Below are 21797 nucleotides of genomic sequence, written 5' to 3' on the forward strand. Positions count from 1 at the left end.
TTTTCTTGTGCGTGCACACTGCACCTCTGCTTCTCGTTCTAATATAAAGTTAAATGCCCTGGCGCCATGACTCACATTTATGAATAAACCAGCGGACCATAGTTACAGTTGTGCATAACGTCGAAGGACCCATCTGCAAAAAAATGGGTCGAACACGAGGGCTACCCAAAAGGTCACCCATCTTAGTACTACTCTCGCCCAAACACACTTAACTGCGGAGTTCTAATGGGATCTGGTGCATTAATACTAGTATGATCGCAGCTGTTTTATTCTGTGCTGCAAATACATACACTCCTTCTCCTTCACTCCCCCCTCCCATTATTTGTTTCCTTGTGCGTGCACACTGCACCTCTCATTCTCGTTGTAATATCAAGTAAAATGCTCCGCCGCTGTAACTCAAATTTGCGAATAAACTGGCGGACCATAATTCCAGTCGCGCAAACGTCGAAGGACACATCTTCAAAAAAATGGGTGCAACACGAGGACTTCCCAAGAGGACACCCATCCTAGTACTACTCTCACCCAAGCATACTTAACTGCGGAGTTCTGATGGGATCCGGTGCATTAGTGCTAGTATGATCGCACCTGTTTCAGATCGCACTGCAAATACATACACTTCTTCTCCTTCCCTCTCCCCTCCCATCATTTGTTTTCTTGTGCGTGCACATTGCACCTCTCCTTCTCGTTCTAATATCTAGTTAAATGCCTCAGCACCGTGGCTCACATTTTTGAATAGACCAGCAGACCATAGTTCCAGTCGTGCGTAACGTCGAATGACCCATATGAAAAAAATGGGTGCAACATGAAGACTTCCCAGGAGGTCACCCATCCTAGTACTACTCTACCCAAGCACACTTATCTGCGGAGTTCTGATGGGATCCGGTGCATTAATACTAGTTTGATCGCACCTGTTTCATTCCGCGCTGCAAATACATACACTCATTCTCTTTCCCTCCCCCCTCCTGTCATTTGTTTTCTTGTTCGTGCACACTACACCTCTCCTTCTCGTTCTAATATCAAGTAAAATGCCTCAGCGCCGTGACTCACATTTATGAATAAACCAGCGGAACCTAGTTCCAGCCGCGCGTAACATCGAACGCCCCATATGAGAAAAATAGGTGCAACACAAGGACTTTCCAGGAGGTCACCACTTCTAGTACTAGACTCGCCCAAGCACATTTCACTGCGGAGTTGTGATGAGATTCGGTGAACTAGTGATGGTATAATGGCACCTGTTTCATTCTGCGCTCCAAATACATACATATATTCTCCTTCCTCCCCCCCCCGTCATTTGTTTCCTTGTGCGTGCACACTACACCTCTCATCCTCGTTTTAATATCAAGTAAAATGCCCCGGCGTTGTGACTCACATTTGCGAATAAATCAGCGGACCATAGTTCCAGTCGCGTGTAACATCGAATGGGATCTTGTGAATTAGTGATGGTATTATGGCACCTGTTTCATTCTGCCCTGCAAATACATATACTTCTTCTCCTTCCCTCCCCCCTCACGTCATTTGTTTCCTTGTGCGTGCACGCTGCACATCTCCTTCTCGTTCTAATATCAAGTAAAATGTCTCAATGCCGTGACTCACATTTGCAAATAAATCAGCGGACCATAGTTCCAGTCGCGCGTAATGTCTAACGACCCATCTCGACTCATGCCCATATGAACGGATCACCCGCTGCCTCTCGTTTTTTGTTGTTTTACCATTTAAGATGCTCGCAATTACACTCTCATCATGTGATGGGCTTTAATTGAATGTTGAAAAAATATTAAGAAAAATGCTCCAGTGTCGTGGCTCACGTTTGCAAATGAACCGGCAGACCATCGCTCCGGTCCAATTGAATGTTTAACGCCCCGCCTGCAAAAAAAAGGGTGCAACACGAGAACTTCCCAGTAGATCACCCATCCTAGTACTACTCTCGCCCAAGCATGCTTAACTACGGAGTTCAGATGAGATCCGGTGAACTAGTCGCACCTGTTCTAGTTTGTGCCGCAAGTACATATACCCCTTCTCCTTCACTCTCCCCTCCCGTCATTTGTTTCACTGTGCGCGCACCTCACCTCTGCATCTAATTCTTATATCAAGCGAAATACCCTGGCGCCTCCACTCATGCCCATATGAATGGATAGCACCGCACCTCGTTTTTTGTTGTTCTACTATGTAATATACTCGCAGACACTCTTATCATGTGATGGACTTTAATTGAATGCGCGAAAAATATTAAACAAAATTCACCGGCGCCGTTACTCATGTTTGTGAATGAACCGGTGGACCGTTGCTCCGGTCTTGCGTAATGTTTAACGCCCAGTCTGAAAAAAGAAGGATGCAACACAAGAGCCGAGAGCTTCCCAGGAGGCAACCCATTCTAGTACTACTCTCGCCCAAGCACGCATAACTGCAGAGTTCTGATGGGATCTAGTGAACTAGTGCGGGTATGATAGCACGATTTCTTGTTTGCACCGCAAATACATATGCCCCTTCTCCTTCCCTCTCCCCTCCCATCATTTGATTCGTTGTGCGCGCACCTCACCTCTTCTTCTAGTTCTAATATTAAGCGAAATGTCCCGGCACCTCGATTCATGCCCATATGAACGGATCACCCATCGCACCTTGTTTTTTGTTGTTATATTATGTAAGGTTCTCACAATGACACTCTTATCACGTGATTGGCTTTAATTGAATGTGCAAAAAATATTAAGCAAAATGCCCCGGTGGACAGTCACTCTGATCCCGCATAACATTTAATGCCCCATCTGTAGAAAGAAATGTGCAACACGAGCACTTCCTAGAAGGTCACGCATTCTAGTACTACTCTCGCCCAAGAACGCTTGACTAAAGAGTTCCGATGGGATCTGCAAATACATACACTCCTTCTCCTCCCCTCCCCCCTCTCATCATTTGTTTCCTTGTGCGTGCACACTGCACATCTCTTTCTTGTTATAATATCAAGTAAAATGCATCGGCACCGTGACTCACATTTGCAAATAAACCAGCAGACCATAGTTCCAGTCGCGCGTAACGTCGAACGCCCCATTTGAAAAAAATAGGTGCAACACGAGGACATCCCAGGAGGTCACCACTCCTAGTACTATACTCGCTCAAGCACATTTAACTTCGGAGTTCGGATGGGATCCGGTGAATTAGTGATGGTATAATGGCACCTGTTTCATTCTGCGCTACAAATACATACACTCCTTCTCCTTCCCACCCCCCTCCCGTCATTTATTTCCTTGTGCGTGCACACTGCACCTCTCCTTCTCGGTCTAATATCAAGTAAAATGCTCCGGCGCTGTGACTCACATTTGCGAATAAACCAGCGGACCAAAGTTTCAGTCGCACGTAACCTCGAACGACCCATCTCGACTCATGCCCATATGAACGGATCACCCGCTGCCTCTCATTTTTTGTTGTTTTACTATTTAAGATGCTCGCAATTACACTATCATCATGTTATGGGCTTTAATTGAATGCTAAAAAAATATTAAGAAAAATTCTCCGGTGCCGTGACTAACGTTTGCAAATGAACCCGCAGACCATCGCTCCAGTCCAGTTGAATGTTTAACGCCCCGTCTGCAAAAAGAAGGGTGCAACACAAGAACTTCCCAGTAGATCACCCATCTTAGTACTACTCTCGCCCAAGCACGCTTAACTACAGAGTTTAGATAGGATCCGGTGAACTAGTGCTGGTATGATCGCACCCATTCTAGTTTGCACTGCAAGTACATATACCCCTTCTCCTTCCTTCTCTCCTCCCGTCATTTGTTTTGCTGTGCGCGCACCTCACCTCTGCATCTAATTCTAATATCAAGCGAAATACCCCAGCGCCTCCACTCATGCCCATATGAACGGATAGTGCCGTACCTCATTTTTTGTTGTTCTACTATGTAATATGCTCGCAGACACTCTTATCACGTGATGGACTTTAATTAAACGCGGAAAAAATATTAAATAAAATGTCCTGGTGCCGTTACTCACGTTTGCAAATTATCTGGTGGACCGTCGCTCTGCTCCCACGTAACATTTAACGACCAGTCTAAAAAAAGAAGGATGCAACACGAGAGCCGAGAGCTTCCCAGGAGGTAACCCATCCTAGTACTACTCTCACCCAAGCACACATAACTGCAGAGTTCTGATGGGATCCGGTGAACTAGTATTGGTATAATCGCACCCTTTCTTGTTTACGCCGCAAATACATATGCCCCTTTTCCTTCCCTCTCCCCTCCCCTCATTTGAATTGTTGTGTGTGCACCTCACCTCTTCTTCTAGTTCTAATATTAAGCGAAATGCCCCGGCGCCTCAACTCATGCCCATAAGAACGGATCGCCCATCGCACCTCAATTTTTGTTGTTATATTATGTAAGGTGCTTGCAATGACACTCTTATCAAGTGATTGGTTTTAATTGAATGTGCAAAAAATATTAAGCAAAATGCCCCGGCGTACCGTCGCTCCGGTCCCGCGTAACATTTAACGCCCCATCTATAGAAAGAAGGGTGCAACACGAGCACTTCCCAAAAGGTCACGCATCCTAGTACTACTCTCGCCTAAGAACGCTTGACTGCGGAGTTCTGATGGGATCCGGTGAACTAGTGCTGTTATGATCGCAATCGTTTTGGTTTGCGCCACAAGTACATATACCCCTTCCCCTTCCCTCTCCCTTCCCATTATTTATTTCGCAGTGGGCGCAACTCACCTCTTCTTCTAATTCTAATATCGAGTGAAATGCCCCGGCGCCTCGACTCATGTCTATATGAAACACCCACCACACCTCCTTTTTCATTATTCTACTATATAAGATGCTCGCAATGACACTCTCAACACGTGATGAGCTTCAATTGAATGCACGAAAAATATTAAGAAAAATGTCTCGGCGCCGTGACTCACGTTTGTGAATGAACTGCCGGACCGTTGCTCTGGTCCCGTGTAACATTTAATGCCCCGTCTACAAAAAGCATGGTGCAACACGAGTACTTCCCAAAAGGTCACCCATCCTAGTACTACACTCGGCCAAGCATGCTTGACTGCAGAGTTCGGATAGAATTCGATGAACTAATGCTGGTATGATCGCACCCCTTTTAATTTGCGCCACAAAGACATATACCACTTCTCCTTTCATCTCCCTTTGCGTCATTTATTTCGATGTACGTGCAACTCATCTCTGCTTCTAGTTCTAATATCGAGCGAAATGCTCTGGCACCTTGACTCATGCCCATATGAACGGATCGCCTGCCGCACCTCATTTTTCATTGTTCTACTATTTAAGATGCTCACAATGACACTCTCATCACGAGATGGGCTTTAATTGAATGCACAAAAAGTATTAAGCAAAATGCCCTGACACTGTGACTCACGTTTGCGAATGAACAGACGGACCGTCGCTTCAGTCCCACGTAACATTTAACGCCCCGTCTGCAAAAAAAAGGGGTGCAACACCAGTGCTTCCTAAGAGGTCACCTATCGTAGTGCTGGTATGATCGCACCCCTTTTAATTTGCGCTGCAAAGACATATATCCCTTCTCCTTCCCTCTCCCTTCCCATCATTTATTTCGATGTGCGCGCAACGCACCTTTGCTTCTAGTTCTAATATCGATCGAAACACCCCAGCGCCACGACTCATGTCTATATGAACGAAACACCCGCCGCACCTCCTTTTTTGTTGTTCTACTATGTAAAATGCTCGTGATAATAATCTTATCACGTGGTGGGCTATAATTGAATGCACGAATAATATTAAGCAAAATGCTCCAGTGCCGTTACTCACGTTTGCAAATTAACCGGCGACTGTAACTCTAGTCCTGCATAACATTTAATGCCCCATCTGCAAAAAGAATGGTACAACATGAGAACTTCCTAGGAGATCACCCATCCTAGTACTACTCTCGCCCAAGCACGATTAACTATGAAGTTCGACGGGATCCGATGCATTAGTGCTGGTATGATCGCACCCCTTCCATTCCGCGCTGCAAATACATATACCACTTCTCCTTCCCTCTCCCATCTCATCATTTATTTTGTTGTGCACGCACACCGCACCTCTGTTTCTAGTTCTAATATCAAGCGAAATGCCAATGCATCTCGACTCATGCCCAAATGAACAGACCGCTGGCCATAACTCTATTTTCATTGTTCTACTATGTAAGATAATCGTAATGACATTCTTATCTCGTGATAGAATATAAATGAATGTATGAAAAATCAGGCACCACGACTCATGCCGGCGGACTATGGCACTTATTGCGCATAACATTTAACATCCCATCCGTAAAAAGATGGGCGCAACACGAAGACTTCCCAAAAGATCACCCATCCTAGTACTACTCTCACCAAAGCATGCTCAACTACGGAGTTCAATGGGATCCGGTGCATCAGTGCTAGTATGATCGCACCACTTCTATTTTGCGATACAAATACATATACCCCTTCTCCCTCCCTCCCCCCCTGTTATTTGTTTCGCTATGCGCGAACACTGCACCTCTACTTATAGTTCTAATATAGAGCAAAATGCTCTGGCACCTCGACTCACACCCAGATGAACGGACTACCCCGTGCACCTCGTCTTTCGTTATTCTACTATGTAAGATGCTCGTAATGACACTCTTATCTCATGACGAACTATAAATGAATGCACGAAAAATATTAAGAAAAATGTCTTGGCGTTGCGACTCACTCCGAGGGACAATGGCTTTGATCGCGCATAATGTTTAATGTCCCGTCAGCAAAAAAACGAGTGGAACAAGAGAACTTTCCAGGAGGTCACCAATCCTAGTACTACTTCTGCCCAAGCACACTTAACTACGAAATTCGATGGGATCTAATGCATTAGTGCAGGTATGATCGCACCCCTTCCATTCCATGCTGCAAGTACATATACCCCATCTCCTTCCCTCCCCCCTTCCGTCATTTGTTTCGTTGTGCACACACACCACACCTCTGTTTTTAGTTCAAATATCAAGTAAAATACCCCGGCACCTCGACTCACGCCCAGATGAATGGATCGCCCGTTGTACCTCATTTTTCATTATTATACTATGTAAGATACTCGTAATGACACTCTTATCACGTGATGGACTATAAATGAATGCACGAAAAATATTAAGCAAAATTTTTAGGCCCCGTAACTCTTATCACGTGGTGAACTACAAATAAGTGCACGTAAAATATTAAGCAAAATGTTTCAACGTCGCTTCTTATGCTAGCGGACTCTGGCTCCGATCGCGCGTAACGTTTGACGCCCTGTCTACAAAAAGACGGGTGCAAAAAGAGAACTTCCCAGGAAGTCATCCATCCTAGTACTACTCTCGCCCAAGCACGCTTAACTACGGAGTTCGATGGGATCTGGTGTATTAATGCTAGTATGATTGCACCCCTTCCATTCCGCGCTACAAATACATATACCCCTTCTCCTTCCCTCCCCCCACTCGTCATTTTTTTCGCTGTGCGTGCACACCACACCTCTGTTTATAGTTCTAATATCAAGCGAAATGCCCCGACACCTCGACTCACGCCAAAAGAAAGGATCGCCCGTCGTACCTCATTTTTCTTTATTCTACTATGTAATATGCTCGTAATGACACTCTTATCACGTGGTAGACTATAAATGAATGCACGAAAAAATAATAAGCAAAATTTTCTGGCAATGCGACTCACGCCAGTGGATTGTGGCTCCGATCACATGTATCGTTTTACACCCCATTTGCAAAACAACAGTGCAACACGAGGACTTCTCAGGAGGTTACCAATCCTAGTACTACTCTCGCCCAAGCATGCTTAACTTCATAGTTCGATGGGATCCGATGCATTAGTCAGCGTATGATCGCACCCCTTCCATTCCGCATTGCAAATACATATCCCCCTTCTCCTTTCCTCCCCTCTCTCGTAATTTTTTTCACTGTCCGCGCACACTGCATCTCTATTTCTAGTTCTAATATCAAGTAAAATGCCCCAGCGTCTTGACTTATACCCAGATTAAAGGACCACTCACCACACCTTTTTTTTCATTGTTCTACTATGTAAGATGCTCGTAATGACTCTCTTATCACGTGGTAGATTATAAATGAGTGCACAAAAAAAAGTAAGCAAAATGCTCCGGCGCGGCAACTCACGCCGGCAAATGAACCAGCAGATTATGGCTCCAGTCGCGCGTAACGTTTGATGCCCTATCTGCAAAAAGACGGGTGCAACACAAGCATTTCCTAGGAGGTCATTCATCCTAGTACTACTCTCGCCCAAACGAGCTTAATTGCAGATTATGATGGGATACGATGCATTAGTGCTAGTATGATCGCACCTGTTTCATTCTGCACTGCAGATACATACAATCCTTCTCCTTCCCTCCCCCCTCCCATTATTTGTTTCCTTGTGCAGGCACACTGCACCTCTCCTTCTCATTCTAATATCAAATAAAATTCCCCGACACCGTGACTCGCATTTGCAAATAAACCAGCAGATTATAGTTCCAGTCGCGTGTAACGTTGAACGACCTATTTGCAAAAAAATGGGTGCAACACGAGTACTTCCCAGGAGGTCACCCATTCTAGTACTACTCTCGCCCAAGCACACTTAAATGCGGAGTTCTGATGGGATCCGATGCATTAGTGCTGGTATGATCGCGCCTGTTTCATTCCGCGCTGCAAATACTTACACTCATTTTCCTTCCCTCCCCCCTCCCGTCATTTGTTTCCTTGTGCGTGCATACTGCACCTCTCCTTCTCGTTCTAATATCAAGTAAAATGCCCCGGCGCCGTAACTCACATTTGTGAATAAACCAGCAGACCATAGTTCCAGTCACGCGTAACATCGAACGACCCATCTGCAAAAAAATTGGTGCAACACGAGTACTTCCCAAGAGGTCACTCGTCCAAGTACTACTCTCGCCTAAGAACACATAACTATAGAGTTTTGATGGGATCCTGTGCATTAGTGCTGGTATGATCGCACCTATATGATTCCGCACTACAAATACATACACTCACTCTCCTTCCCTCCCCATTCTATCATTGTTTTCCTTGTGCGTGCACACTGTACTTCTCCTTCTCGTTCTAATATCAAGTAAAATGCTTCAGCACCGTGACTCACATTTGCGAATAAACCAGCAGACCATAGTTCCAGTCGCGCATAGCGTCGAACGACCCATCTACAAAAAAATAGGTGCAACACGAGTACTTCCCAGAAGGTCACGCATCCTAGTACTACTCTCGCCCAAGCACACATAACTGCGGAGTTCTGATGCGATCTGGTGCATTAGTGCTGGTACGATCGCACCTGTTTCATTTGCAAATACATATACTTATTCTCCTTCCCTCCCCCCTCCCATCATTTGTTTTCTTGTGCGTGCACACTGCACCTCAGCTTCTTGTCCTAATATCAAGTAAAATACCCCGACGCCTTAACTCACATTTGCGAATAAACCAGAAGAACATAGTTCCAGTCGTGTGTAACTTCAAACGGCCCATTTGAAAAAAATAGGTGCAACACGAGGACTTCTCAGGAGGTCACCATTCCTAGTACTACACTCCCCCAAACACATTTAACTGCAGAGTTCTGAGGGGATCCAGTGAATTAGTGAAGGTATAAGTACACTTGTTTCATTCTGCGCTGCAAATATATACACTTCTTCTCCTTCCCTCCCCCCTCCCGTCATTTGTTTCCTTATGCATGCACATTGCACCTCTCATTCTCCTTCTAATATCAAGTAAAATCCCCCGACGCCGTCACTCACATTTGAGAATAAACCAGCGAACCATAATTTCAGTCGTGCGAAACGTCAAATGACTCATATGCAAAAAAATGGGTGCAACATGAGAATTTCCCAAGAGGTCCCCCATCCTAGTACTACTCGCGCCCAATCACATTTAACTTCATTGTTCTGATGGGATCCGGTGCATTAGTGCTTGTATGATTGCACCGGTTTCATTCTGCGCTACAAATACATACATTCCTTCTCTTTCCCTCCCCCTCCCATCATTTATTTCAATGTGCGTGCACACTGCACCTCTCCTTCTTATTCTAATATCAAGTAAAATGCCTTGGCACCGTGACTCACATTTACGAATAAACTAGCGGTCCATAGTTAAAGTTCGCGCGTAACGTTGAATGCCCCATCTGCAAAAAAATGGGTACAACATGAGTACTTCCCAGAAGGACACCCATCCTAGTACTACTCTTGCCCAAGCACACTTAATTGTGGGGTTCTGATGGGATTCGATGAATTAGTGCTTACATGCTCGGACCGATTTCATTTCGCGCAGCAAATACTTACACTCCTCTCCTTCCCTCCCCCCTCCCGTCATTTATTTCCTTATGCGTGCACACTGCACCTCTGCTTCTCTTTCTAATATCAAGTAAAACCGGGCACCTTGACTCACATTTGTGAATAAATCAACGGACCATAGTTCCAGTCGCGGGTAACGTCGAACGACCCATCTGCAAAAAAATGGGTGCAACACGAGACTTCCCAAGAGGTCACCCATCCTAATACTACTCTCGTTCAAGTACACTTAAATGCAGAGTTCTGATGGGATCCGGTGCATTAGTGCTGGTATGATTGCACCTGTTTCATTTCGCACTGCAAATACATACGCTCCTTCTCATTCCCTCCCTCTTTCCATCATTTGTTTCCTTGTGCGTGCATACTGCACCTCTCATTCTCATTCTAATATCAAGTTAAATACCTTGGCATCGTGATTCACATTTACGAATAAACCAGCGGACCATAGTTCCAATCGCGCGTAACGTTGAATGACCTACCTGCAAAAAAATGGGTGCAACACGAGTACTACCAAGGAGGTCACCCATCCTCGTACTACTATCGCCTAAACACATTAACTGCGGAGTTCAGATGGGATCCGGTGTATTAGTCCTAGTATGATCGCAGATGTTTTATTCTGCGCTGTAAATACATACACTCTTTCTCCTTCCCTCCTCCTCCCGTCATTTGTTTCCTTTTGCATGCACACTGCACCTCTCATTCTCGTTCTAATATCAAGTAAAATGCCTAGGCACCGTGACTCACATTTGTGAATAATCCAGTGGACTATAGTTCCAGTCACGCGTAACGTCGAAAGACCCATCTGTAAAAAAATGGGTGCAACACGAGGACTTTCAAGGAGGTCACCCATCCTAGTACTACTCTCACCCAAGCAAACTTAACTCCGAAGTTTTGATGGGATCCAGTGCATTAGTGCTGCTATGATCGCACATCTTTCATTCCGCGCTGCAAATACATATACTACTTCTCATTCCCTCCCCCCTCTCGTTATTTGTTTCCATGTGCGTGCACACTACACCTCTCCTTCTCATTCTAATATCAAGTAAAATGCCTCGGCACCATGACTCGCATTTGGGAATAAAGTAGTGGGTCATAGTTCAAGTCGCGCGTAACGTTGAACGACCCATCTGTAAAAAAATGGGTGCAACACGAGTACTTCCCAGAAGGTTACCCATTCTTGTACTACTCTCGCCCAAGCATACTTAACTATGAAGTTCTGATGGGATCCACTGAATTAGTGCTGGTATGATCCCATTTCATTCCGCACAGAATTACATACACTCCTTCTCCTTCCCTCCTGCTTCCCGTCATTTGTTTCCTTGTGCGTGCACACTGCACCTCTGCTTATCTTTCTAAGATCAAGTAAAATTCCCCAGCTCCTTGACCCACATTTACGAATAAACCAGCGGACCATAGTTCCAGTCGCGCATAACATCGAACGCCCCATCTGAAAAAAATAAGTGCAACACGAGGACTTTCCAGGAAGTCTCCACTCCTAGTACTACACTCGCCCAAGCACATTTAACTGCAGAGTTCTAATGGGATCTGCTGAATTAGTAATGGTATAATGGCACCTGTTTCATTCTTCGCTGCAAATACATACACTCCTCCTTCCCTCCCTCCTCCCGTCATTTGTTTCCTTGTGCGTGCATGTTGCACCTATCCTTCTCCATCTAATATCAAGTAAAATGCCCCTGTTTCGTGACTAAAATTTGTAAATAAATCAGAAAATCATAGTTTCAGTCGCACGTAATGTCGAGCGACCCATCTGTAAAAAAATAGGTGCAACACGAGTACTTCCGAGGAGGTCACCCATCCTAGTACTACTCTTACCCAAGCACACTTTAATGCGTAGTTCTGATGGGATCCGGTGTATTAGTGCTGGTATGATCGCACATATTTCATTTCGCGCTGCAAATACATACACTCCTTCTCCTTCCCTCCCCCTACTGCAATTTATTTTCTTGTGCGTGCACACTGCACCTCTTCTTCTCGTTCTAATATCAAGTAAAATGACTCGGTGCCGTGACTCACATTTGTGAATAAACCAGAAGACCATAGTTCCAGTCGCACGTAACGTTGATCAACCCATCTGTAAAAAAATAGTTGCAACACGAGTACTTCTCAGGAGGTCACCCTTCCAAGTACTACTCTCGCCCAAGTACACATAACTGCAGAGTTCTGATGGGATCTGGTACATTAGTGTTGGTATGATCGCACCTGTTTTGTTCCGCGGTGCAAATACATACACACCTTCTCCTTCCCTCTACCCTCCCGTCATTTATTTCCTTGTGCGTGCACTACACCTATTCTTCTCGTTCTAATATCAGGTAAAATACCTCGGCGCCTTGACTCACATTTACAAATAAACCAGTGGACCATAGTTCCAGTCGCGCGTAATGTCGAGCGATCCATTTGCAAAAAGAAGGGTGCAACACAAGAACTTCCCAGGAGATCACCCATCCTAGTACTACTCTTGCCCAAGCATGCTTAACTATGGAGTTTAGATGGGATCCGTGAGCTAGTGCTCGTATGATCCCACCCGTTCTAGTTTGCACCGCAAGTACATATACCCCTTCTCCTTCCCTCTCCCCTCTCGTCATTTGTTTCGCTGTGCGCGCACCTCACCTCTGCATCTAATTCTAATATCAAGCGAAATACCCCAGTGCCTCGACTCATGCCCATATGAACAGATAGCGCCGCACCTCGTTTTTTGTTGTTCTACTTTGTAATATGCTCACAGACACTCTAATCACATGATGGGCTTTAATTGAATGCGCAAAAAATATTAAACAAAATGCCCCAACGCCGTGACTCACGTTTGTGAATGAACCGGTGGACCGTCGCTCTGGTCCCGCGTAACGTTTAACACCCAGTCTGAAAAAAGAAGGATGCAACACGAGAGCTGAGAGCTTCCAAGGTGGTAACCCATCCTAGTACTGCTCTCGTCCAAGCGCGCATAACTGCAGAGTTCTGATGGGATCCGGTGAACTAGTGTTGGTATGATCGCACCCTTTTTTGTTTGCGTCTCAAATACATATGCCCCTTCTCCTTCCCTCTCCCCTCCCATCATTTGATTCGCTGTGCGTGCACCTCACCTCACCTCTTCTTCTAGTTCTAATATTAAGCGAAATACCCCGGTGCCTCCACTCATGCCCATATGAACGGATCGCCCACTGCACCTCATTTTTTGTTGTTATATTATGTAAGGTGCTCGCAATGACACTCTTATCACGTGATTGGTTTTAATTGAATATGCAAAAAATATTAAGCAAAATGCCCCGACGAACCATCGCTCTAGTCTCACGTAACATTTAACACCCCATCTGTAGAAAGAAGGGTGCAATACAAGAACTTCCCAGAATGTCACCCATCCTAGTACTACTCTCGCCCAAACACACTTGACTGCGGAGTTCTGATGGGATCCGGTGAACTAGTGCTGGTATGATCGCACCCCTTCTAATTTGTGCCACAAAGACATATACCACTTCTCCTTCCCTCTCCCTTCCCGTCATTTGTTTTGTTGTGCGCGTAATTCATCTCTACTTCTAGTTCTAATATCGAGCGAAATGCCCTAGCTCCTCGACTGATGCCCATATGGACGGATCGCCCGCCGCACCTCATTTTTTGTTGTTCTACTATTTAAAATGCTCGCAATGACACTCTCATCACGTGATGGAATTTAATTGAATGCACAAAAAGTATTAAGCAAAATGCCCTGGCACCGTGACTCACGTTTGCGAATGAACAGGCGGACTTTTGCTCCAGTCCTGCGTAATATTTAACGCCCCGTCTGCAAAAAAAAGGGTGCAACACGAGTGCTTCCCAAGAGGCCACCCAACGTAGAAGTACTCTCACCCAAGCACGCTTAACTGTAGAGTTCTGATGGATCCCGTGAACTAGTGCTGGTATGATCGCAACCCTTCTAATTTGTGCCGCAAAGACATATATCCCTTCTCCTTCCCTCTGCCTTCCCGTCATTTGTTTTGTTGTGCGCGCAACGCACCTCTGCTTCAAGTTCTAATATCAAGCGAAATGCCCTGGTGCCTCGACTCATGTCTATATGAATGGAACACCCGCTGCATCACCTTTTTGTTGTTCTACTATGTAAGATGCTCGTAATAATAATCTTATCACGTGGTGGGAAATAATTGAATGCACAAATAATATTAAGCAAAATGCTCCGGTGTCGTGACTCACGTTTGCGAGTTAATCGGCGACTTTCGCTCTAGTCCCGCCTAAAATTTAACGTCCGATCTGCAAAAAGAAGGGTGCAACATTAGAACTTCTTAGGAGATCACCCATCCTAGTACTACTCTCGCCCAAGCACAATTAACTACGAAGTTCGATGGGATCCGATGCATTAGTGCTGGTATGATCGCACCCCTTCCGTTCTGCTTTGCAAATACATATACCACTTCTCCTTCTCTCTCCCCTCTCATCATTTATTTTGTTGTGCGCGCACACCGCACCTCTGTTTCTAGTTCTAATATCAAGTGAAATGCCAAGGCATCTCGACTCATGCCCAGATGAAAAGACCGCTTGCCACAACTCTATTTTCATTCTTCTACTATGTAAGATAATCATAATGACATTCTTATCTCGTGATGGACTATAAATGAATGCATGAAAAATATTAAGTAAAATGTCCCAATGCCGCGACTACCACTAGCGGACTGATTTAACGCCCCCTCCCTAAAATGACGGGTGGAACAGGAGGACTTCGCAGGAGGTCACCCATCCTAATACTGCTTTCACCAGAGCACGCTTAACTGCAGAGTTCGATAGGATCCGATGCATTAGTGTTGGTATGATCGCACCCCTTCTATTTCGTGCTGCAAATACATATACCTCTTCTTCTTTCCTCCCCCTTCTTGTCATTTGTTTTGCTGTGCTTGCACACTACACCTCTATTTCTAGTTCTAATATCAAGCGAAATGTCCGGGCACCTCGGCTCATGCATAGATAAACAGACCGCCTGTCGTACCTCATTTTTCATTGTTCTACTATGTAAGATGCTCGTAATGACACTCTTATCATGTGGTGGACTATAAATGAATGCATGAAAAATATTAAGTAAAATATTCTGCCGCCACGACTCGCACCGGCGGACTATGGCTCCTATTGCGCATAATGTTTAATACCCCAACCGTAAAAAGACAGACGCAATATGAGGATTTCCCAAAAGATCACCCATCCTAGTACTACTCTCACCAAAGCATGCTTAACTACGGAGTTCGATGGGATCCAGTGCATTAGTGCTAGTATGATCGCACCTCTTCTATTTTGCGCTACAAATACATATACCCCTTCTCATTCCCTCCCCCCTGTTATTTGTTTGGCTATGCGCGAACACCGCACCTCTGCCTATAGTTCTAATATATAGCAAAATGCTCTGGCGCCTCGACTCATGCCTTGATGAACGGACTGCCCCCTGCACCTTGTTTTTCGTTATTCTACTATGTAAGATACTCATAATGACACTCTTATCACGTGGCGAACTATAAATGAATGCACGAAAAATATTAAGAAAAATGTCTTGGCGTTGCGACTCACTACTAGAGACAATGGCTTTGATCGCGCATTATGTTTAACGTCCCATCAGCAAAAAAACTAGTGGAACATGAGAACTTTCCAGGAGGTCACCCATCCTAGTACTACTTCCGCCCAAGCACACTTAACTACGAAATTCGATGGGATCCAGTGCATTAGTGCAGGTATGATCGCACCCCTTCCATTCTACGCTGCAAGTACATATACCCCTTCTCTTTCCCTCACCCCTCCCATCATTTGTTTCGCTGTACGCACATACAACACCTCTGTTTCTAGTTCTAATATCAAGCGAAATACCCCGACACCTCGACTCATACCCAGATGAATGGATCGCCCGCTGTACCTCATTTTTCATTGTTATACTATGTAAGATACTCGTAATGACACTCTTATCACGTGGTGGACTATAAATGAATGCACGAAAAATATTAAGCAAAATTTTCAGGCCCAGCGACTCACACCGGCAGAATGTGGCTCCGATCGCACTTAACGTTTAACACCCCGTCTAAAAAATATGGGTTCAACACGAGAACTTTCCAGGAGGTCACCCATTCTAGAACTAATCTGGCCCAAGCACGCTTGACTACAGAGTTCTGATGGGATCCTGTGCATTAGTGTTTGTCTGATCGCAACTGTCTCATTCCCCACTGCAAATAAAAATAGCCCTTCTCCATCTCTCCCCCCTCCCATCATTTATTTCGCTGTGCAGCCATACCGCATCTCTACTTCTAGTTGTATTATAAAGCAAAATGCCATGTCACTTCGACTCACGCCTAGAAGAACGGAGGCCTGCTGCTCTTTTTTTTTGTTGTTCTACTATGTAAGACTCTCGTAATGAGACTCTTATCACGTGGTGGACTACAAATAAGAACACGTAAAGTATAAAGCAAAATGTTTCAACGTCGCTACCCATGCCGGCGAACTGTGGCTCCGATCGCACATAGCGTTCAACGCACAGTCTGCAAAAAGACGGGTGCAACAAGAGAACTTCTCAAGAGTTCACCCATCCTAGTACTACTCTCGCCCAAGCACGCTTAACTACGGAGTTCGATGGGATCCGGTGTATTAATACTAGTATGATTGCACCCCTTCTATTCCCCACTGCAAATACATATACCCCTTCTCCTTCCCTCCCCCTACCCGTCACTTTTTTCGCTGTGCGCGCACACTGCACCTCTGTTTATAGTTCTAATATCAAGCAAAATGCCTCGACACCTCGACTCACGCCAGAAGAAAGGACCAACCGCCGTACCTCATTTTTCTTTATTCTATTATGTTAGATGCTCGAATGACACTCTTATCACGTGGTAGACTATAAATGAATGCACAAAAAAATAGTAAGCAAAATTTTCTGGCGACGAGACTCACGCAAGAGGATTGTGGCTCCGATCACATGTATCGTTTTACGCCCTATTTGCAAAAAGATAGTGCAAGATGAGGACTTCTCAGGAGGTTACTGATCCTAGTACTACTCTCGCCCAAGCATGCTTAACTGCATAGTTCGATGGGATCCGGTGCATTAGTGCTGATATGAACGCACCCCTTCCATTCTGCATTACAAATACATATACCCATTCTCCTTTCCTCCCCTCTCCTGTCATTTTTTTCGCTGTGCGCGCACACTGCATCTCTGTTTCTAGTTCTAATATCAAGTAAAATGCCCCAGCGCCTCGACTTATGCCCAGATTAAAGGACAACCCGCCACACATTTTTTTTTCATTGTTCTACTAGGTAAGATGCTCGTAATGACTCTCTTATCACGTGGTGGACTATAAATGAGTGCACAAAAAAAAGTAAGCAAAATTCTCCGGCGCGGCGACTCACGCCGGCAAATGAACCAGCGGACTATGGCTCCGGTCGTGCGTCACGTTTGATGCCCTGTCTGCAAAAAGATGGGTGTAACACAAGCACTTCCCATGAGATCACTCATCCTAGTCCTACTCTCGCCCAAAAACACTTAACTATAGATTATGATGGGATACGATGCATTAGTGCTAGTATGATACCACCCGTCCTATTCTTCACTTCAAATATATATACCCCTTCTCTTTCCCTCTCCCCTCCCTTTATTTGTTTCCCTCTGTGTGGACACCGCACCTCTACTTCTAGTTGTAATATCAAGAAAAATGTCTTGTTGCCTCAACTCACGCCCAGATGAACGGACTGACCGTCGCACCTCTGTCTTATTTTTTCTATTATTTACGATGCTCGTAATGACACTCTTATCACGTGGTGAACTATAAATGGATGCACGAAAAATATTAAAAAAAAGACAGGTGCAACACGAGAACTTCCCAGGAGGTCACCTATTTTAGTACTGCTTTCGCCCAAACACACTTAACTATGGAGTTCTAATGGAATCCGGTGCATTAGTGCTGGTATGATGGCACTTGATTCATTCCACGCTGCAAATTCATACACTCCTTCTCCTTCTCTCCCCCCTCCCATCATTAGTTTCCTTGTGCATGCACACTGCACCTCTCATTCTCATTCTAATATCAAGTAAAATGCCTCGGTGCCGTAACTCACATTTGCGAATAAACAAGCGGGCAATAGTTCTAGTCGCGTGTAACGTCGAACGACCCATCTGCAAAAAAAATTGGTGCAACACGAGGACTTTCAAGGAGGTCACCCCTTCTAATACAACTCTCGTCCAAGCAAACTTAACTGTGGAGTTTTGATGGGATCCGGTGAAATAGTAATGGTATAATTGCACCTATTTCATTCCCCGCTGTAAATACATACACTCCTCTTTCCCTCCCCCCTCCCGTCATTTGTTTTCTTGTGCGTGCACACTGCACCTCTCATTCTCGTTCTAATATCAAGTAAAATGCCCAGGAGCCGTGACCAACATTTGCGAATAAACCAGTGGATAATAGTTCTAGTCGCGCGTAACGTCTAACAACCCATCTGTAAAAAAATTGGTGCAACAGGAGGACTTCCCAGGAGGTCACCCATCCTAGTACCACTCTCACCCAAGCAAACTTAACTGCTGAGTTCTAATGGGATCTGGCGCATTAGTGCTGGTATGATCGCACCTGTTTCATTCCGCGCTGCAAATACATACACTCCTTCTCCTTCCCTCCCCCATCTCGTCATTTGTTTCCTTGTGCGTGCACACTGCACCTCTCATTCTCCTTTTAATATCAAGTAAAATACCCTTACGCCGTGACACACATTTGTGAATAAACCAACGGACCATAGTTCAAGTCGCGCGTAGCGTCGAGCGACCCATCTCCAAAAAAATGGGTGCAACACGAGTACTTTCGAGGAGGTCACCCATCCTTGTACTACTCTTGCCCAAGCAAACTTAAATGCGGAGTTCTGATGGGATCTAGTACATTAGTGCTGGTATGATCGCACCTGTTTTATTCCGCGCTTCAAATACATAGACTCCTTCTCATTCCCTCCCCCCTCCCATTATTTGTTTCCTTATACGTGCATACTGCACCCCTCCTTCTTATTCTAATATCAGGTAAAATACCTAAGCGCCGTGACTCACATTTGCGAATAAACGAGTAGACCATAGATCTAGTCGCGCGTAATGTCGAACGACCAATCTACAAAAAAATAGGTGGAACACGAGGATTTCAAAGGAGGTCACCCAACCTATTACTATTATTGCCCAAGCTCACTTAACTGTGGAGTTCTGATGGGATCCAGTGAGTTAGTGCTGGTATGATCGCACCAATTTCATTCCGCGCTGCAAATACATACACTCCTTCTCCTTCCCTCCTCCCTCCCCCCACCCCCCATGTTTTTCCTTGGCCGTGCACACTGCACCTTTAATTCTCCTTCTAATATCACGTAAAATACCCCAGCGCCGTGACTCACTTTTATGAATAAACCAGCAGACCATAATTCCAGTCGCGTGTAACGTCGAACGACACATTTGTAAAAGAATAGGTGAAACACGAGAACTTTCCAAGATGTCACCCATCCTAGAACTACTCTCGCCCAAGCACACTTAACAGCGGTGTTCTGATGGGATCCGTTGCATTAGTGCAAGTATGATCACACCCGTTTGCTTCCGCACTGCAAATACATACACTCCTTCTCCTTCCCTCCCCCCTCCCGTAATTTATTTCCTTGTGCGTGCACACTGCACCTCTCTTTCTCGTTCTAATATCAATTAAAATGCCCCAGCGGCATGACTCACATTTGTAAATAAACCAGCGGACCATAGTTCCAGTCGCGCGTAACGTCGAACTACCCATCTGCCAAAAAATGGGTGCAACACGAGGATTTCCAAGGAGGTCACCCATCCTAGTACTACTCTCGCCCAAGCATATTTAACTGCAGAGTTCTGATGCGATCCAGTCCATTAGTGCTGGAATGATCGCACCTGTTTACTTTCGCGCTGCAAATACATACACTCCTTCTCCTTCCCTCCCCCCTCCCGTCAATTGTTTCCTTGTGCGTGCACACTGCACCTATCCTTCTCATTCTAATATCAATTAAAATACCCTGGCGCTGTGACTAACATTTGCGTATAAACCAGCGGACCATAGTTCCAGTCACGCGTAACGTCAAACGACCCATCTGAAAAAAAATGGGTGCAACACGAGAACTTCCAAGGAGGTCACCCATCCTAGTACTACTCTCAGCCAAGCAAACTTAATTGTGGAGTTCTGATGGGATCCGGTGCATTAGTGCTGCTATGATTGCACATCTTTCATTCCACGCTACAAATACATACACTCGTTCTCTTTCCCTCTCCCTTCCCGTCATTTCTTTCCTTATGCGTGCACACTGCACCTCTCATTCTCGTTCTAATATTAAGTAAAATACCCCAGTGCCGTGACTAATATTTACGAATAAACCAAAAGACCATAATTCTAGTCGCGTGTAACGTCGAACGACACATTTACAAAAAAATAGGTGAAACACGAGAACTTTCCAAGATGTCACCCATCCTAGTACTACTCTCGCCCAAGCACACTTAACAGCAGAGTTCTGATGGGATCCGTTGCATTAGTGCTGGTATGATCGCACCTGTTTGCTTCCCCATCGTAAATATATACACTCCTTCTCCTTCCCTCCCCCCTCTCGTAATTTGTTTCCTTGTGCGTACACACTGCACCTCTCCTTCTCGTTCTAATATCAATTAAAATGTCCAGCGGCGTGACTCACATTTGCGAATAAATCAGCAGACCATAGCTCCAGTCGCGAGTAACGTCGAACTACCCATCTGCCAAAAAGTGGGTGCAAGACGAGGACTTCCAAGGAGGTCACCCATCCTAGTACTACACTCGCTCAAGGACATTTAACTGCGGAGTTTTTATGGGATCTGGTGAATTAGTGTTGGTATAATGGCACCTGTTTCATTCCGTGCTGCAAATACATACACTCCTCCTTCCTTCCCCCCTCCCGTCATTTGTTTCCTTGTGCGTGCACATTGTACCTCTCCTTCTCGTTCTAATATCAAGTAAAATGCTTCGGCGTCGTGACTCACATTTGCGAATAAACCAGCAGACTATAGTTCAAGTCACGTATAACATCGAACGACCCATCAGTAAAAAAATTGTTGCAACACGAGGACTTCCCAGGGGGTCACCACTCCTAGTACTATACTCGTCCAAGCACATTTAACTGCGGAGTTCTAATTAGATCCGATAAATTAGTGATGGTATGATGGTACCTGTTTCATTCTGCGCTGTAATTACGTACACTTCTTCTCCTTCGCTCCCCCCTCCCGTCATTTGTTTCCTTGTGCGTGCACACTGCAACTCTGTTTCTCATTCTAATATCAAGTAAAATGCCTCAGCGCAATGACTCACATTTGCGAATAAACCAGCGGACCATAATTCCAGTTGTGCGTAACGTCAAATGACCCATCTATAAAAAAATTGGTGCAAAATGAGGACTTCCAAGGTGGTCACCCATCCTAGTACTACACTCACCCAAGCATACTTAATTGCGGAGTTCTTATAGGATCCGATGCATTAGTCCTGGTATGTTCGCACCTGTTTC

The 21797-nt window shown here is 45.2% G+C and overlaps 24 pseudogenes; all 24 read right to left on the reverse strand.

The window, feature by feature from the left end:
* Nucleotides 1–468: 468 nt before the first annotated feature.
* LOC148255059 (5S ribosomal RNA) lies at nucleotides 469–587 on the reverse strand (annotated as a pseudogene).
* Nucleotides 588–792: 205 nt separating this feature from the next.
* Nucleotides 793–910, reverse strand: LOC148255060 (5S ribosomal RNA; annotated as a pseudogene).
* A 2140-nt stretch (nucleotides 911–3050) lies between these two features.
* LOC148255061 (5S ribosomal RNA) lies at nucleotides 3051–3169 on the reverse strand (annotated as a pseudogene).
* A 418-nt stretch (nucleotides 3170–3587) lies between these two features.
* On the reverse strand, nucleotides 3588–3706 carry LOC148255062 (5S ribosomal RNA; annotated as a pseudogene).
* Nucleotides 3707–4494: 788 nt separating this feature from the next.
* LOC148255063 (5S ribosomal RNA) lies at nucleotides 4495–4613 on the reverse strand (annotated as a pseudogene).
* A 344-nt stretch (nucleotides 4614–4957) lies between these two features.
* Nucleotides 4958–5076, reverse strand: LOC148255064 (5S ribosomal RNA; annotated as a pseudogene).
* A 757-nt stretch (nucleotides 5077–5833) lies between these two features.
* LOC148255065 (5S ribosomal RNA) lies at nucleotides 5834–5951 on the reverse strand (annotated as a pseudogene).
* Nucleotides 5952–6274: 323 nt separating this feature from the next.
* Nucleotides 6275–6392, reverse strand: LOC148255066 (5S ribosomal RNA; annotated as a pseudogene).
* An 860-nt stretch (nucleotides 6393–7252) lies between these two features.
* Nucleotides 7253–7370, reverse strand: LOC148255067 (5S ribosomal RNA; annotated as a pseudogene).
* Nucleotides 7371–8499: 1129 nt separating this feature from the next.
* On the reverse strand, nucleotides 8500–8618 carry LOC148255068 (5S ribosomal RNA; annotated as a pseudogene).
* Nucleotides 8619–9148: 530 nt separating this feature from the next.
* LOC148255069 (5S ribosomal RNA) lies at nucleotides 9149–9267 on the reverse strand (annotated as a pseudogene).
* Nucleotides 9268–10437: 1170 nt separating this feature from the next.
* Nucleotides 10438–10555, reverse strand: LOC148255070 (5S ribosomal RNA; annotated as a pseudogene).
* A 1495-nt stretch (nucleotides 10556–12050) lies between these two features.
* LOC148255071 (5S ribosomal RNA) lies at nucleotides 12051–12169 on the reverse strand (annotated as a pseudogene).
* A 205-nt stretch (nucleotides 12170–12374) lies between these two features.
* Nucleotides 12375–12493, reverse strand: LOC148255072 (5S ribosomal RNA; annotated as a pseudogene).
* Nucleotides 12494–13608: 1115 nt separating this feature from the next.
* Nucleotides 13609–13727, reverse strand: LOC148255073 (5S ribosomal RNA; annotated as a pseudogene).
* Nucleotides 13728–14539: 812 nt separating this feature from the next.
* LOC148255074 (5S ribosomal RNA) lies at nucleotides 14540–14657 on the reverse strand (annotated as a pseudogene).
* Nucleotides 14658–15431: 774 nt separating this feature from the next.
* Nucleotides 15432–15549, reverse strand: LOC148255075 (5S ribosomal RNA; annotated as a pseudogene).
* Nucleotides 15550–16794: 1245 nt separating this feature from the next.
* Nucleotides 16795–16912, reverse strand: LOC148255076 (5S ribosomal RNA; annotated as a pseudogene).
* Nucleotides 16913–18097: 1185 nt separating this feature from the next.
* LOC148255077 (5S ribosomal RNA) lies at nucleotides 18098–18216 on the reverse strand (annotated as a pseudogene).
* A 529-nt stretch (nucleotides 18217–18745) lies between these two features.
* LOC148255078 (5S ribosomal RNA) lies at nucleotides 18746–18864 on the reverse strand (annotated as a pseudogene).
* Nucleotides 18865–20052: 1188 nt separating this feature from the next.
* Nucleotides 20053–20171, reverse strand: LOC148255079 (5S ribosomal RNA; annotated as a pseudogene).
* A 206-nt stretch (nucleotides 20172–20377) lies between these two features.
* LOC148255080 (5S ribosomal RNA) lies at nucleotides 20378–20496 on the reverse strand (annotated as a pseudogene).
* Nucleotides 20497–20702: 206 nt separating this feature from the next.
* On the reverse strand, nucleotides 20703–20821 carry LOC148255081 (5S ribosomal RNA; annotated as a pseudogene).
* Nucleotides 20822–21673: 852 nt separating this feature from the next.
* On the reverse strand, nucleotides 21674–21792 carry LOC148255082 (5S ribosomal RNA; annotated as a pseudogene).
* Nucleotides 21793–21797: the final 5 nt, after the last annotated feature.

Source organism: Carica papaya, chromosome 5 (assembly GCF_054855325.1).
Source record: "Carica papaya isolate Zhongbai chromosome 5, ASM5485532v1, whole genome shotgun sequence".
In the NCBI taxonomy this organism is placed as follows: domain Eukaryota; kingdom Viridiplantae; phylum Streptophyta; class Magnoliopsida; order Brassicales; family Caricaceae; genus Carica; species Carica papaya.